Source organism: Triturus cristatus, chromosome 3_1 (genome assembly GCF_964204655.1).
Source record: "Triturus cristatus chromosome 3_1, aTriCri1.1, whole genome shotgun sequence".
NCBI classification, from domain to species: domain Eukaryota; kingdom Metazoa; phylum Chordata; class Amphibia; order Caudata; family Salamandridae; genus Triturus; species Triturus cristatus.
Window position 1 is genome coordinate 731406911 of NC_140583.1, and position 15692 is coordinate 731422602.

Sequence of the window (15692 nt, forward strand, 5' to 3'; positions counted from 1 at the left end):
AAGTGGTAGTTCCTCCTCACAGCTTCTCTAGCTCTTCTTCTTGGCAGTTTCTTTGTCCAAAAGAGTTCAAAAGTTCAGGGGTTTGGGCCCCACATTTTATAGCCCCAAATCCTTTGTCCTCTCAGGCAGAGAGTGGCTGTGCCCAGCCAGAACCTGTACTGCCCTTTCTGGTGAGGCTTCCTGGCAGGAGGTGGAGACAGCATTGTCAGAGGTAGACAAGGCCTATTCAGCTGAAAGAAAATCTCCTCCCCCTACTCTAAATGCAGCCCAGGTCTAATCAGCTCTTTCCTAACCCGCCTAAACACAGTTTACAACAGGAGCACTTGCACTTTAACACTGATCAGCAGTGAGAAAGTGTGCAGAGACACTAAACCAGCAAAAACAGAGTCAAAACCGGAAGGTCAGACAGCAAAAACTCAGCGGAGACACGCCAAAAGATGCCAAGTTTAACAGTGGGTGAGTGAGTAAGTGAAGGAATGGGTGAATGGCTGGATGGATTAGTGAAAGGATGAATGTATGAGTGAATGGGTGAATGTATGGATAATAGGAGAAAGGATGGATGGATGATTGAGTGGAAGGATGGATGGATGAAAGAACGGGTAAATAAATAGATATATGGGTGGAATGGTGGATGTATGGGTAAAAGGGTTGATGGATGGGTAAAAGGGTGGATGAGTGAAAGGGTGGATGATGGGCATGTGAATGGGTGGATGGATGAGTGAAATGATGGGTGGATTGATGAATTGATAAGTGAAAGGGAGAATGGATGGACGGATGAGTGAAAGGATCGATGGAAGGATCGATGAGTGAGTGAAAGGGAAGGTAGATGGCAAAAGGATGGATGGATGAGTGAAAGGTTGGATGGAGGGATGAGAGAAAGAATGGATGAGTGAAAGGATGGATGAGTGATAGGGTCATTGGATGGATTCATGAGTGGATGGATGGGCAGGTGGATATATGGGTGAAGGGATGGCTAAGTGAAAGGGAGAAGGAGAGAGAAAGGGAGGATGGATGAGTGAAAGTATGGATGGGTAATTGACAGGATAGATGGGTGAATCGGTGTAGAGATGAGTGAAAATAAGAATGTCAGGATGGATGAGTGAAAGAATGCATAGTTGAGTGAAAGGGCAGGTGAACAGCTGGAAGAAAGGATAGATGGGTGAGTGAAATGATGAATGGAGCAATGGAAGGATGAGTGGCTGGGTGAATGGATGGATACATGAGTAAGTGAAAGAATGGCTAGATTGGTGAAAGGATAAATGGTTGGATGGATGAGTGAATGGATGGGTGGGAGTGTGGATGGATGAGTGATAGGATGGATGGGGTGAAAGGATGGATGGATGAGTGAAAGGGTGGATGGAGAGATGGATGAGTAAAATGATGGATGGAAGGATAGATGATGGATAGGTTTGGAAATGGTTGAATAGGTTTGGATATGGATGGGCACACAGATGGAAGGACAGAATGAATGGTGAAAGACTGAATGATGGATGAAGGAAAAACAGACACATGATGTCAGGCAGCAACACTGGCTTGAAATGCTCCTTCTGCCTGCGAAAAAGCAGAAACGATTTCCTTGTACGGTGCCGTGGTACCACAAGAGATGTTCTGCTTCTGTGCCGCTGGGTGGCGCTGCTCCCATGCCACCAGGAAGTAGCGCAAGCAGCCCTCCACCTGCCCCTAGGCCTAGACCACGAGAGAAGCATGAGGGCACAGCTCCGTGCAGCCCTTTTGTGGGGAAAGGTGTGAAAGACAACATAACTCGCACTTGCAGACATCACCGACGTGACTCAAGTCCCTTCCACTACAATTATTTTTCTTTTAACATTTTGCACTCCTAAGAATATTACGCCCGGGGCATCCACCCCTGTGGGCTGGCCCACGCTACGCCACAGCCTTTCAGTAGGATGACATCTGACTCTTACACGTTGTAGCCCTCATTGTCTTAAGTAACAATTCCTGTTCATTGGACTTTCACATTTATGAGTCATTGTCGCTATATAATATGTGTGTGATGTAACGCACTCTGACACCCTGCCGTACATACTTCGGATGAGTAGCACTACAAAATAAATTAAATACACATGAGAGAGGGTCTATGTGAAGATGAGGGGCACCATTGTAGGGTGGTAGCTGGACTGGTCTGGCTGTAACCGGCATCAGGCGTTTCCCTGGGAGGCTGCAAGGGTGGGGGGGGGCGGTTTTGCTACTGGGGCTGACACTGCAAAGTTCCTTATATATCCAGCAGTTTCCAGGGAACAATAAAAGTGTCATGAAACCTCTGGTGACTAATGTACCCGCTGGAGAGAGATGGGAGTTTTGTTTAGTGGCAGTTTTGACTCATCCAAAGTAGCACAGAGGGTTAATATGCCTGCTGCAAAGAATGTGTACCATGCATATCATAGAACAGTATTTTATGTGTGCAGCTCAGTGGGTTACTGCTTTTGTCACTGAGATTCTTTTATTACCATGCATTTCATAAGTTATATATGTAATCCAGCACAGTGAGCTATGAACTGCCATCAAGTAGCTGCATGCAAGCTGCATTGTATAGGTTACAATGTTATGTTTTCTTCCCAGTTTTTCATTATCTTGATGTTGCTAAAAAGGGTTTGCTTGGGTAGACATGTTATGTTATGTTACATAAATTTGTAATGCGCACAGCTACTCATGAGTATCCTGGCGCGTAGCCTAGCGGGGGAGGAGACAGAATACTAGCGGGAGAATAGGTGTGTTTTCAATTTCCTCCTGAACACCACTGGGTCCTGGATAGTGCGTAAAGCAAGAGGAAGGGCGTTCCAGGCAGCCACAGCCTTCACCGTAAAGGAGCTACCCCCTATTCTCTGAAACTTAAAACGAGGGATCTGAGCATAACAGAGGGACGAGGACCGCAGAGGACGTGCGGGAACATAAAAAGAAAAACGCTTTTGTAAGTAAAGCGGGCCACAGTCATGCAGGGCACGGTGGTCCAGAGTCAGAGATTTAAATTTAACTCTCTCCTACATGGGGAGCCAGTGAAGAGAGCGTAGCTGTTGACGGACGCTGTTCCTGGCCGGAATGCCCAACAGAAGTCTGGCTGCTGTATTCTGAACCACCTGCAGTTTTTTCAGCATGTACCCAGGAACACCAGCATAAAGGGCATTGGCATCATCCAGCCTTGACAGGATCAACGCACAGGTAACTGTTTTCCTCGCTGCCTGAGGAAGAAGGGGGAATAATCTTCTGTGGGTTTTAAGCAGACCAAAACAGCATCCAGCCAGCTTGTTGATGTGTGTCGAAAAGGAAAGACATTCATCAAACCATACCCCCAAGTTTTTTGCTGCCTTCCCTGATGAGATAGGTGGAGGAAACTCAGGAGGTCAGAGCTGCTCTCTGGAATTAAGGGGGAATTTGCCAAAGAGCAGAATCTCCGACTTCTCTTCATTACATTTAAGCTGCGCCTCTGCCAACCATTTAAAAATGGAGGACAGAAGACTGTGTCCGCAGCTTTGTCCCAGGTAAAAAGCAGCTGAGTATCATCTGCATGTGCCACCACCTTAGCCCCCAACTCCTCCGCCAGATAGATCAGCGGGGTAACAGATGTTAAAAAGAAGGGGGCTAAGGGAGGAACCCTGTGGGACACCTGTTGTAACCGGTTGAGGGGAGGAGGAGGACGGCAGAATCCAGATCTGCTCAACACGCCCATCCAGAAAGGACCGAAACCAGCCCCACACGGCGCCTGACAGACCAATCTTAGCCAGATGTGAGAGAAGAAGTGCGTGTGGGACCGTATAGAACACCACCGAGAGGTCGAGCAAGATTAATGCTGCTCTCCCGCCGGCGTCCAAGCACTCCCGGATGGCTTCCACCACCTCCACCAGAACGATTTCTGTGCTATGGGATGCCCTGAACCCTGATTGGGCAGGGAGTAGAAGCATCTCCCTTTCCACAAAAACATAAATTCTTATCATTAAAATCAACACTAACTACTGTGTTAAGTTCTGGATCCTGAGTTTGTGCTTCTTCAGACCAAGCACTCTTACAAAAATGCTGACCAGTATGGGTGACATGCATCCTACACCTTATAGTCCCTGTTGCCTTATATAACATTTTCTATACACTGATTTACACACGTATGATTCATTGTCTCTGTATGTGTGTGATGTAAAGTGCTCTGGTACCCTACACTGGTATAAGAGGCGCTATAAAACAAATGAAATACATGTGAGAGAGAGGCACTTTTGGTGATAATGAGGGAATCATTGAAGAGTCCCATCAAAGATTGTCGTATCCTGGTGCACAGTAAGGCCATCATTTACTATGCTTTAGAAGCTAATGCAATTGAATATAGAATGACAAACGTGTTGTAGAATGCACCATGTTTTCGCAAATTTTCTTGGGGGTTGCCAAAACAAAGGCTCTAAGCTGTCAGTTTGTTTGTAACACGCATCTTCTAAATATCTACAAATGAACTGTGCAAATGTTTCAAAACATAGCGACAGTTAGGAAACCAAAAATGTACCACTTGTTTGTAATTCAGAAGTGTGCTGGAAACAGAGTTTTAATAGGATCAAAACAATCAGGACAAGTTACTTGGTGATGTTCAAATGATATATATTTGCCAAAACCACATTTCCACACATTAGTGTTTGTACGCTACATAGCACTTGTCATATTTAAGGAGGAGTGTATGTTTGTTGTATACTGGGGAAGAGTGATCCCTGTAAGCCTTGGGAGAAGTGTGCGTTTTGAGGATTCTGTGCTTTCTATGTTTGCAGAAAGGTTTGGGGATTTGGTATGTATGTGAAGCAGAATTTATTTGCTGTCTTGAGGAAGACGTGTTCATTATTTCTTGTGAGAAGGGCGTAATTGCTGTGGTGGGTGGGAACCCTGCTGGGTTCGGTGTACGTAGAGAAAAGTGTGACCCTTATGCAAATGAGGATGTACTTTCTGTATATGAGAACCGTGTGTCTTTAATTTACAATGCATGATGTGGTTTTAGTGCCAGGGGAGTATGGTCTGTCTTTAGAATGCAGGAGAGTGTTTACTAAATGCAAAGACAATTTGTTTTGATGTACATGAGGAGGAGTTCATGTGTTCTGCATATGAGAAGCTAAGTGAACATGCATCTATAAATACAATCACTTGCAATTACCTAAGTCAGCCTGCAATGTGTGGACAAAAATATTATTGTACATTTATTATTTAACCCCTTCCCTGCTCATGACGGAACCACTCCGTCATGAGCCACGGGTGCCGTGTGCTCATGACGGAGTGGTTCCGTCATGCCGCGGCCGTTGGCGGCCGCTCCTCCCACCCGGCGCTAATTCCCCGCCTGTGCGGGCGATTAGCACATCGGCGGAGTCGAGACGGAACCACTCCGTCATGAGCACAGCTCAACCGTGACTCATGACGGAGTGGCTCCGTCATGAGCACAGCGCCACCGCGCTGCCCCCAAACCCCCCCCAGTGCTGCGGCGGAATACCTGCCGCAGCCAAGGGGTTAAAACATGGAAAAAATCATGCAGAACAAGTGTATAAACAAAAGCGTGTAATTAAAATAATTCTACATTGATAGATATACTTAGCCACATAAATACTAATGATTTTAAAAGCTATAATCTGGGCCACTGGAATTATGCGGCAGGGAGCACCAAATTATGCTGCAGGGTTGACTAAATTATGTGTGAAGAAAATGCAAATTATGCAGCGTAATGCTGCGCATTTTTTGATAGTATCACTTCATTATTTTGTAATTTTTACACATGGTAATGCCATGTGTCTGGGTAAAGATTTCACCTCATTTGTACCAGTTTAACATCCACAAATAGAAATAAGCAACTGAAAGATGACTAGTTAACCTTTGTGAAGGGCCATCCACAGCATGCAAACACATGTTGCCATGTTTTAAGTAACTTTTGATCTGTCGGAGCTAGAAACAATTTTTTTGTTACAATCTGTAGATTTTGAGGCAGATGATGGATTATGTGGCAAATGCGGCAAAAACATAACTATGGAAAAAAGTTGTGGCTGCAGAATTGCATAAATCCAGTGGCCCTGGCTACAATAAATTACTAGTGCCTATGGTGTAAGTAATATTTGCACTAAGATCCATATACTACTCTGCCAATAAATACAGATGTGCATATTGAATGCTTTCCAGTTTCACTTGTTTGGTGGTAAATACTCTCTGTGTACCCTTTAATCATAACCAGTTCCGCCGCTTTGTAAAAACTGCTCATATTTACTGTATAAAAACTATGCTGCTGTGCACACATTTAAAAAGCGTTCACGTTGCATTTGTAAGCGTTTAGGGAAAGCTATCAACTGACTTCCCTTTATTTCTTCCCCCTCAGTTGTGAACCAGTCCTCCTATAGCTGCTCGCCGGTCTCAGCTGCTGCACGCGACCGGAACCAGCTTCAGAGTCCAGCAGGTCAGTGACTCTCTCCTCCTCTCAGCGTTAAACTTGGAACCCCCTTTGTGCTCAATGCACGCTATTTACCGTCGTTTAGTATGTTGCTTTCTCGGCTCTGGCATAGATTGGGCCTTTACCACAGTCATATAACGCGAACACATTCCAATCCATGGAGAGATCTCAGTTCAGTCACATGCACTTGAAACTGACACATCTCGGATTCTGGTATTTTTAGGGCAGTTCCTTTTTCAGAGGCGTGCATAGTCTGTTAACTACGGTTTGCTCATATGAGTCTGCCTGTCTTGCTGGCACTGTATACCTCGTCGCTGGTGTAGTGTGGGTCCTGGCATTGCTTTCAGCAGCAATGCCGTCTGTTGCCAGGTCCTTCTCGGTTTGTGGTTCTGTCTGCATCTCAGGATCTAATTTCAAAGCCTGCAGGTTTTGCTCGGCTGTTGGTTTCATTATCATTCCATCTATATTTATATGTACTCAGGTATCCGTTGGTTACTAAAATATGGAAATGGAGGGACGCACACGTGAAATGGACTGGGGCTTGCTTATAGTTCCCAGTAGCTTTAGGTTAGCTTTTCTGATTTTTTTAAATGCTCTGCTCCTTCGTTTTGAAGCACCGGCCTGGAAAATTGTCAGCAGTTTATGAATTCCTGTGTGATGGCGGTGATTTGAGTTTTCTTTAGCAAAAATGTATTCTTGCAACAAATAACGTTTTGCATACATTTGGAATATTTGGCATTTTGATGAATGTATATACACTATCCTGTTCTGCAAAAATGTTTGGCCAGTAGTGTTTCTGAGTAGGCTGAAAACCACGCAGGTTTTGAGATATTTAATCCGCTCCAATCTAGGAGTCTTGGTAAACTGCAATGGCTTGTTACTCAATGTATTGGAACAGTGTGTTATTAAAAGCGTGAGCGGATCGCATTTTTACCGGAATATTCTTTTGAGAACGTGAGTGGGGGGTGTTGGGGTCTCCCCAAGCATGCTTTGAAAGTTTATTCTAATATTACTCAAGGGTCATTTTAACTTATTTTCAGTGGTCCAATATAAATGAGCTAAGTAGTACAGTCTGCAACATGCATGGATCTGGTGTTTGTGGGTTGTGATGTACTGAAAGAGAAGCTATTATAAACATTAAGCAGACTGTCAATATAGTACGGTTATAATACATGGGATCTGTCAAAAAAAGGAAGGGGGTGGGGGGACTAGGTGCTGGATGAAGGTCCAGTGATTGTTCTCCTGGATTAAGATGAGTGCAAAAACTTGGGGTCACTGTTCCGAGAAAGGAAAGGGAAACTGGAAAGAGTTGTATCAAGCACTGGCGTAACGAAAAGTGAGGGGGCCTCCCTGCACGGTACATAGAGGGGCCCCCTCCGGCCGCAATCAGGAGCTATCCGGCCAGAGTGCAGTGCTGAGGGAGCCCCTTGGAGCCCCCGCACCGCGGGGGCTGCGGGTGTCTGTGTTACGCCCATGGTATCAAGGTTAGACGCACTCATGGAGTGACCACCAGGGACGCGAAACATGTTGACTAGCGTTTGACCCCATCTCTAGGTACAAATGATAATCTACTAGGGTACCTTATTATCCCACTGGTAGCACCGACCTTAAAAATATTTTTTAATCTGATGGGGAATACCGTTATCAAAGGTTTTAGTGATACCCCTAATCAGTTTGAACTTTTTAGTCACTACACACCCATCACCACCCCACCTAGACCTTACTTGCACTCATCATATGGCAACAAAAACAAAAGATCTCTGCCAAAGTGACCCTACGGGCAACCTGTAGGGCATTGTATCGCCGGCCCGACGAGGAGCAATCGCCCTATGATGAAGCATGAAATCCCTCGGGATGTGTGAGGGCAACATGGGACAGTCCTGTTGACTGTCACTCCATGAGTGCATCTAACCTGGATACAACTCTCTCCAGTTTCCCTTTCCTTACTAGGAACAGTGACCCCAAGTTTTTGCACTTATAATACATGGGATTCTGTAACCCTTTATAAACTCCTGTCTGTAATATCTTTATAATCGGCAACTTGTGAGAGAGCCAGTCGCCAAGCATCGGCTATATAGACGTCCGAACTCAACTGCAATAAATTGCTTTAGCCGACTTCTGACATCATAATGCCTGCTGGCAGAGGCAGCAGCTGAGGTGAAAGGCAGGTCAGGTCATGGCTCCCGCTGTTTAAAGCAGGGAAAATTAAAGTTGCTTTTCTTTCTCTGCTTTATTTTTCTAGCTGACAGTGAGGAGCAGAGAGAACATGTTTATTTTTTGCATTCCTTAGATAATTATAGAGAAGTTAGAATCTTCGGAATGTTTCTACACATTCCAAACTACTGCAGCCTTTTTTTAAAAGTACGATGTATTGAATTGTTTCTAATATCACTTTTCAACAAATCTCTAAAAGGTGTTTTATGTTTCATTTTGCACTAGAGTTTCTATTTTAATTCTCCATGCAAACATTCTGACTCTTCAAATGAAAGAGCTACACACCAAGATTTTAAGTGATTTGTGGGAAACAAGATGGTGTGCCCATGTATTATATGGGATAAAGTACCCTCTGACATACATGATAAGGATATTGCAAGTCACCTCAGAGGTCCATAATCTTATAAAGGAACTCAGCCTTTGGCCTCATTTCTCTATATTGTTATGGAACTCCTCATGGCTTGTGTTATTCTTATAATGTACGGCAGGGGGTACTTTATCTCTTATATGTCTGCATCTGGCATAATGTCAAGAAACATTTAATCACCAGCTTATAGCTTTGATGCCAGATGAAATGTACCCTAGCCAGGCGCATGAAAAACCAAATTATGAAAAGTCAAAAGCTATGCATCTGGCATAATGTCAAGAAACATTTAATCACCAGCTTATAGCCTTGATGCCAGATGAAATGTTCCCAAGCCAGGCGCATGAAAAACCAAATTATGGAAAGTCAAAAACTCTCCACTGTGAACACTCGGGACACTTCACACCTTTGCATACATGTATCTGTAACATGGTCCACAACCCAGTTATCTCTAAACTGATGCACTTTTCTATGCCTTTTGCCACTATGAGGCCAAACAGTGACTAAATTCTAAGGTCATAGGCCATCTTGGTTCACCACCAGAAAAAAGTATGACTCACCCGGAAGCTTGACGTAGTAATACTAATCTGATAGGGCATGTGTCTCCAACCTTTACTGTGATAAGATCTATTTATGTTCAATTAAAATCCCCCTGAGCTGCTGATATTACTAGAGATGTAAGGGTAACTACATAACACAAGGTTACATTAGTCGGCACCATAGGTCAGATTTGTGTATCAAATATTCCTATGACTTCAAGACATTTTCAAGTTATCAATGGCAGGCAAAAGTAATACCAGGGTTGCTTCGCGATGAATGAGAAATGATCACTCATGCTATGTGTTTCTGTTGGATACAAGAGGTGGGGCAGAATTATCTTTTTGAGTAACACTTGACCTCTCGCAGGATTTGAGGACAAGATCCATACTCATGGGTGCAACACAGACCTACTGCATCTCTGCGGAGCAAGGAGCATCCAACCCTTCAAGAGGCCCACAAAACCTAAGGGGCCTCCATTCAGCTCAAGGGCAATGAATATATGTGAGACATGCCAGACGCAGGGATCCCTATTCACACTCTGCAGAGGGGGCCACCATTATGAGTTACTCCACTTCTTATGCTACTGTAGACATTTCTTGGGCTAATATCTGGGGAGAACGCCTACTCTCTCTGAGGTCTGCCATAAATCTATCTTACTCTGCCCCTTCTTGGTACCTAACTGTCACCTGTCCAATTAGTAAATGTGATCACAGTTTTTATTTAATACATAAAGGTCTCCTGTGAAGTCCTCCCAAAAGTAAGAAAGGTAGACTCTACCACGTCTGGCCAAGACCCTGAGACCCTTCTCATGACCGACATTAAGAGGGTCACAGGTAGCATTTTAAGTACATTTTACCCTGGTATCCTTTTCAAAACCTTGGGTTCACCACAGATTCTCCCAGACAACTTCCAACTATTACTTGTCTGCTCTCCAAACTTTGAAAATCATTCACATTGCAGACATCTGTCTTCAAGCTTATTTCCCATGCTCAGGAGTGCTCCATGCATAACATTCACACACAAACCATCCCCTTTGAGAATGAAAGTGTCCAGACCCCTATATTTTAGAATGCCAGTGTTTAACTCCACCTGGCTAAAGTGATGATCTTGCCTGAAAGTATTTGAGGATGGTGCCAAATGGACTGTCAGCTGAGAGGTAAAGCAGTAGGTTTGGTCTCCCCCAAAATCACTTTGCAGTATCGCCGAGGAAGGACCCGCAGTGCTATAGTCTTCAGCAGGGATACTATAAACATGCTCTCCCAGTATTCTGAAGACAAGCTCAAGCCGCTGATAGTTGAATTTACATTGAGGCAGAGAAGAGGTTAGCGAGCTGACAAAGAGGCTTCTGTTGTCAGTAATGGACCACGCAAGGGGTGCCCTTTACGTCAACCTGGAGGATCACTGCTAGCTCCGAGTGAAAAAACACATGCTATTCTATCAAGGATGGATGTACAATACGACTTCCTTAAGCAAAAGTAGATCCTGAGGAAGGAAAGTGTACCCGCGCAGTTATGTGGGTGTGCTAAACGTCTGTTCTAGAGAACAATTATTAGTCCTCAATAGAAACTTTGAAAGATCAAAACAGTCAAAAAACTTGTTTATGCAGGCAACTTTAATATAAAGTCCAAACACAGAGCACTGATTGGGTCATTTAGCCTTTGAGTTGCCTGCCATAGTGACAGACATTTACCCACCAAAGAGATCCCACCTCCATGATGTGAGTCATCTCATGGGAATACACACCTTTGGCCAATGCTTAATTTTTAATGGAATAAGTGCTGGTGCCCAAGTTTTGCTTAGAAACTCATGATCGGATTGGGATCACAATTTAGCCCAGGCACTGCCAAAAAAAGTGGCCCACTTTCGAGGGCATGCCGTTTCATGAAACACCATTTGCTTACTCTCAGAGATCTCGTTTGTAGAGAAATGTTTGTAAAGTAAGCATTTGAAGGCTTATAGAACCAGTGGACACAGAGCACTGCAGTTCTGAAAACGGAATACCTACTTGCAGTCTTATCGCCCTGCACAATGTAGTTAGATACGCTTTCCCACCCAGCAATGTCCTTGACTCTAATCATCATATAAATCAGAAATCTAGTACAAAGTCAAGGGTAATGGGTAAGACTGGAATCTCTGGGACTAGAACAAGTAATACAAGTAAGAGGAAGAGTATCTCTGATCCTCTGCCTTGGAGAATAGAACCTCTAATGGCAAACAGCAAAGAAATGCATTTTGCATTTCAGCCATAAAAACATTTTGACACTCAAAAGAAGTGAAATCTAGCCCCCTCACAAGTTTTGCACTTTTCCCTGAACGTAAGTACCTTTTGCCGCCATATCCCACCTCCCCTCTTTCTTTGTGTGCACGACTCTGGTTAGACAGTGATCCCCAGTTCTGCTGGGTAGTACCAACTGTCGGCTGGGGGAAAAGAGGAGGCGAAGAGAGAGGTAAAGACAAAGTATATTGAGCTAGGTGAAGTAGAACTAGAAATCAAGTAGTGATAGGTGTGATGGGGAGAGACATAAGTTAAATACAGAAATATTGGGTAGCCAGAAGAAAAGGTACATAGCTATAGGAAGAGGAAAAGATAGGTAGATAATGAGTGTACGAGATATAGGTAATTCTTTATGGTCATAGAAAAACACATGCAAACCTGCAAAGTGAACCTTTTCACTTTTCCAAAAAGAATATGTATCAAATGCCACACAGAATTCAAAAGAAGCAATAAACACGTCTGTTCTCAGAATCATGGTTCAAGTGACCTGCACTTGAACTATGATTCTAAACATATTTGTTTAAATATTCCATCCGTGTAACAATCCCTCACTATTCATCACATGCCCTCCATGTGTTAGATACATGCTGTATCACCAAATCTGAAACACTTTCTGTCGGCCACAATTGCCAACAGCTGCTCAGCCTTATAAGAAGCGCTTCACACTACATGGAATTTAATTTCTTTATTATTACAGATTTTTTATTTACTTTTTTATTCCACCCACCTTCTCAATTCAGACGATTACTCAGTGGGTTAAATGCACTTTGTGGAGGTTGGAATCGGAAGTCTGCTAACATTTTCATCCTTCATCCTTTCAACCTTCATGTGGATGAAATGGCACTGGTACAAAACACTACTGCTTTCCTAGTACATATCACTTCATTGTATTTGTACAGACAGCACTGCAACCTAGAATAGTGCTCTCATGGGGTGCACTTGGATGGGGCCTCTGTATTATTTGTAGCTGCCTGAAACACCCTTTGTAGATACAGATTTTGCAGGACAGTGCAGCAAATCACCTCCAGTCATGATGTGCACATCTTTAATGTCTCTGGTATAGGTCTGGATGAGAAGACAATAGCGCTGTACAGTACAACAGCAAAGATGTGCAACTAATGCACAACGAAAAAAAAGATTACTGAGTTCCGGAGTAGCTTGCTATCATAGCAAAGCGCTTCAACTCGTCTTCAGGGATAGTAAGCACTATATAAATACAATTTTACAATATGTTAATTAAGCATGCGTTTCTGTGGGATAAAAAGCAGCCCTCTGTCCTATTTATGTTTTTGCATTTTTACAACTGCTTTGCTGGTATCTGAATGTCAACGTGGCTTTTAAATTCATTAAAACATAGCAACAATACACATAAATACACTCCACATCATACCACATAATTCTAATCAGCATAATTTCTCTCAACGTCGCACAGTTCCATGCAACACAATTCCACTCCACACATTATCATTCCACACAATTCAGCAACACACCACAAAAATTCAACTTAACAACACATTTACACAACACACCACATACATCCAATCCACACCACACAATACCACATCATGCCACAAAATTCAACACAACACATAATTAAACTGCACAACATACCCCTAGACAAGACAAAATATAATTTAACATATTTACACTCCATGACACACAATCCCACTGTACATAATTCCAGTACACTCACAACCACATAATTACTATCCACATTATTCACCTGCACACATAATTCTATGCCACACAATTCCACAACTAACAATTACAATCCAAACCACGTAATTCTACTCCACTCCATAACACATGGGTAAAGCACATTGTCATTTACTGCGTCAATAACTCTAACTCACAAATGTAAGACCTATTGGCATTGCCAATGCTTGTTTTTTTATTGTTGTTCTACCTTTTGACAGTTTTATATAGTGTGAACTCAGCCCAAGGCTATTTGAGCACTATTAATGAGCACCAATTACAGTGCACAAGATCAGATTTTTTATTTAAGGGCCTTGGAGATGAAGTGATTTGCCTAGAATCACAGGATGTTGAGAGCAGATGCCGGGACTCAAACCTGATCCCCCATCTTCTCTGCAACTCTGACCTTCAAGACACATATGCCTATGCACACCTAAGGCAAAACCAAAGGGGATGATGGACGGAGTGTTGAACAGTGCAAGCACTCACCCCCAGTCAACTGATCCCAGGATGCTTGTTTCCGGTCCAGGGAAGACATGGCTTGGCAGCTCGGGCTGGACTGTTCCCATGAGGCACAGGGTCAGACTGATTTGCATATGGCCATGTCTGAACTGGGGTGGTGGAGTGAGCTAAAGAATGATGATGGATTAAACCAAGATCAGTTGACTGGGGGTGAGTGTTTGATTTGTTCAAACGCTCCGTCCATCACCCCCTTTGGTATCGCTTTGTTCGCCCTAAGTTGGCAGGGTAATTTTTATGGAATAAGAAACACCCGTGAATTGCCCTTACAAAACTTAAATGGCCTAAACCTGAGGCACAGGGTCCAGACTGATTTGCATATAGCCAGGTCTAAACTGGGGTGGCATGGTGAGCAAAAGAATGATGGATTTTACCCAGATCTCTTGACTGGGGGTGAATGTTCTGATTTGTTCTGCATTCCGTCCATCAATTCTGTGTCTTTTGCTTTCTCGCCCTAAGTGCGCCAGGTATGCTCAGACGTGAGTCCTGGGCTCACTGTGCCACTGGAATCAAGCTATCCTGGCTGAAGAGGGGTGAAACTCCGAAACCGGTCCCAGGATGCTTGTTTCTGATCCAGGGAAGACATGGCTTGGCAGTTCGTGCTGGACTGTTCCCATGAGGCACAGGGTCAGACTGATTTGCATATGGCCATGTCTGAACTGGGGTGGTGGAGTGAGCTAAATAATGATGATGGATTAAACCCAGATCAGTTGACTGGTGGTGAGTGTTTGATTTGTTCAAACGCTCCTTCCATCACCCCCTTTGGTATGCACACCCAAGGCATGAAAGTGGGAGGATATTGTTCTTGGGAAGGGTACTGGGGCCAAGGTGACAATGGCCGGCACCCTGAGAAATAGAACAGCGATGTCCCTTAGTTTACTAAATTACTCAAGCCCTCCCCAGCCCTCCCCTGCCTCAGGGCAATGGCCTGGCATAAAACAAAGATGCTGGGCAATCCGTAGGGGCATGGGTTGAGGTGAAGATGGTCCAAGTCCATAAAATCACCTGATCCCCACAGTGAGGCCCCAGCATAAACCCACCCTCCTCCGCCCAACTTGCCCTGAATGAGCAGGGCTGTGGGCTAGGTGTCAAATACAAACACTGTTTCTGGGCTGCGTGAGCCCCAGGGGTGCCGAGGTGAGAATTGCTCAATGGCCTGAGCAACACCTGGCCCCCAGGGAGGCAGATTCTGACACACAATCACTTGCTCCCCAGCCCACCAACAGGGCTATAGCTTGGCAAGGCAAAAGGTCAAGGAGAGGCCACAGCTGATCATCGCCCAAGGGCCATATCACACGGCCCCCCAGCAAGGCTGCTTTACTCTCCCTGTAAAGAACCCTCTGTGGGCAGAGACAGACAAATAAAACCAGCCCCCAGAGGGCACTGAGACACCGGCCCTTCGGCCAATGTCCGACTGCCCTCTGTGCCAATCCGTCCCTCCCAGGAGTGTAGTTTCAAAAGTGGGTGTTTGGAGTGTGCCACCCCCAAATAAATGCATTCTTAATTGGGTTTGGGTGCCTTAAGCTGACTCTACTATGACTGTGTTTGTTTTTCCTATCATCCTGATTCCACTAAGAGGTTTTAACTTGTTCATTTTTTGAATTACAACTTACAATATATTTGTTCATTGAAATCTTTATTTGGCTTGTGTATCCATAAAAGAATGCACAGCATAAAAT

At 44.2% G+C, this 15692-nt stretch overlaps 1 protein-coding gene across 2 annotated transcripts in view; it reads left to right on the forward strand.

Moving 5' to 3' along the window:
• The window catches only part of TSPAN4 (tetraspanin 4), a 2753320-nt gene that overhangs the window by 610892 nt on the left and 2126736 nt on the right, over positions 1 to 15692 (forward strand). For both annotated transcript variants that reach the window (XM_085644888.1, XM_085644889.1), the window contains one exon: positions 6335 to 6412. The gene's annotated coding sequence lies outside the window, so the exon portion shown is untranslated. The remainder of the gene's footprint in view (positions 1 to 6334; positions 6413 to 15692) is intronic.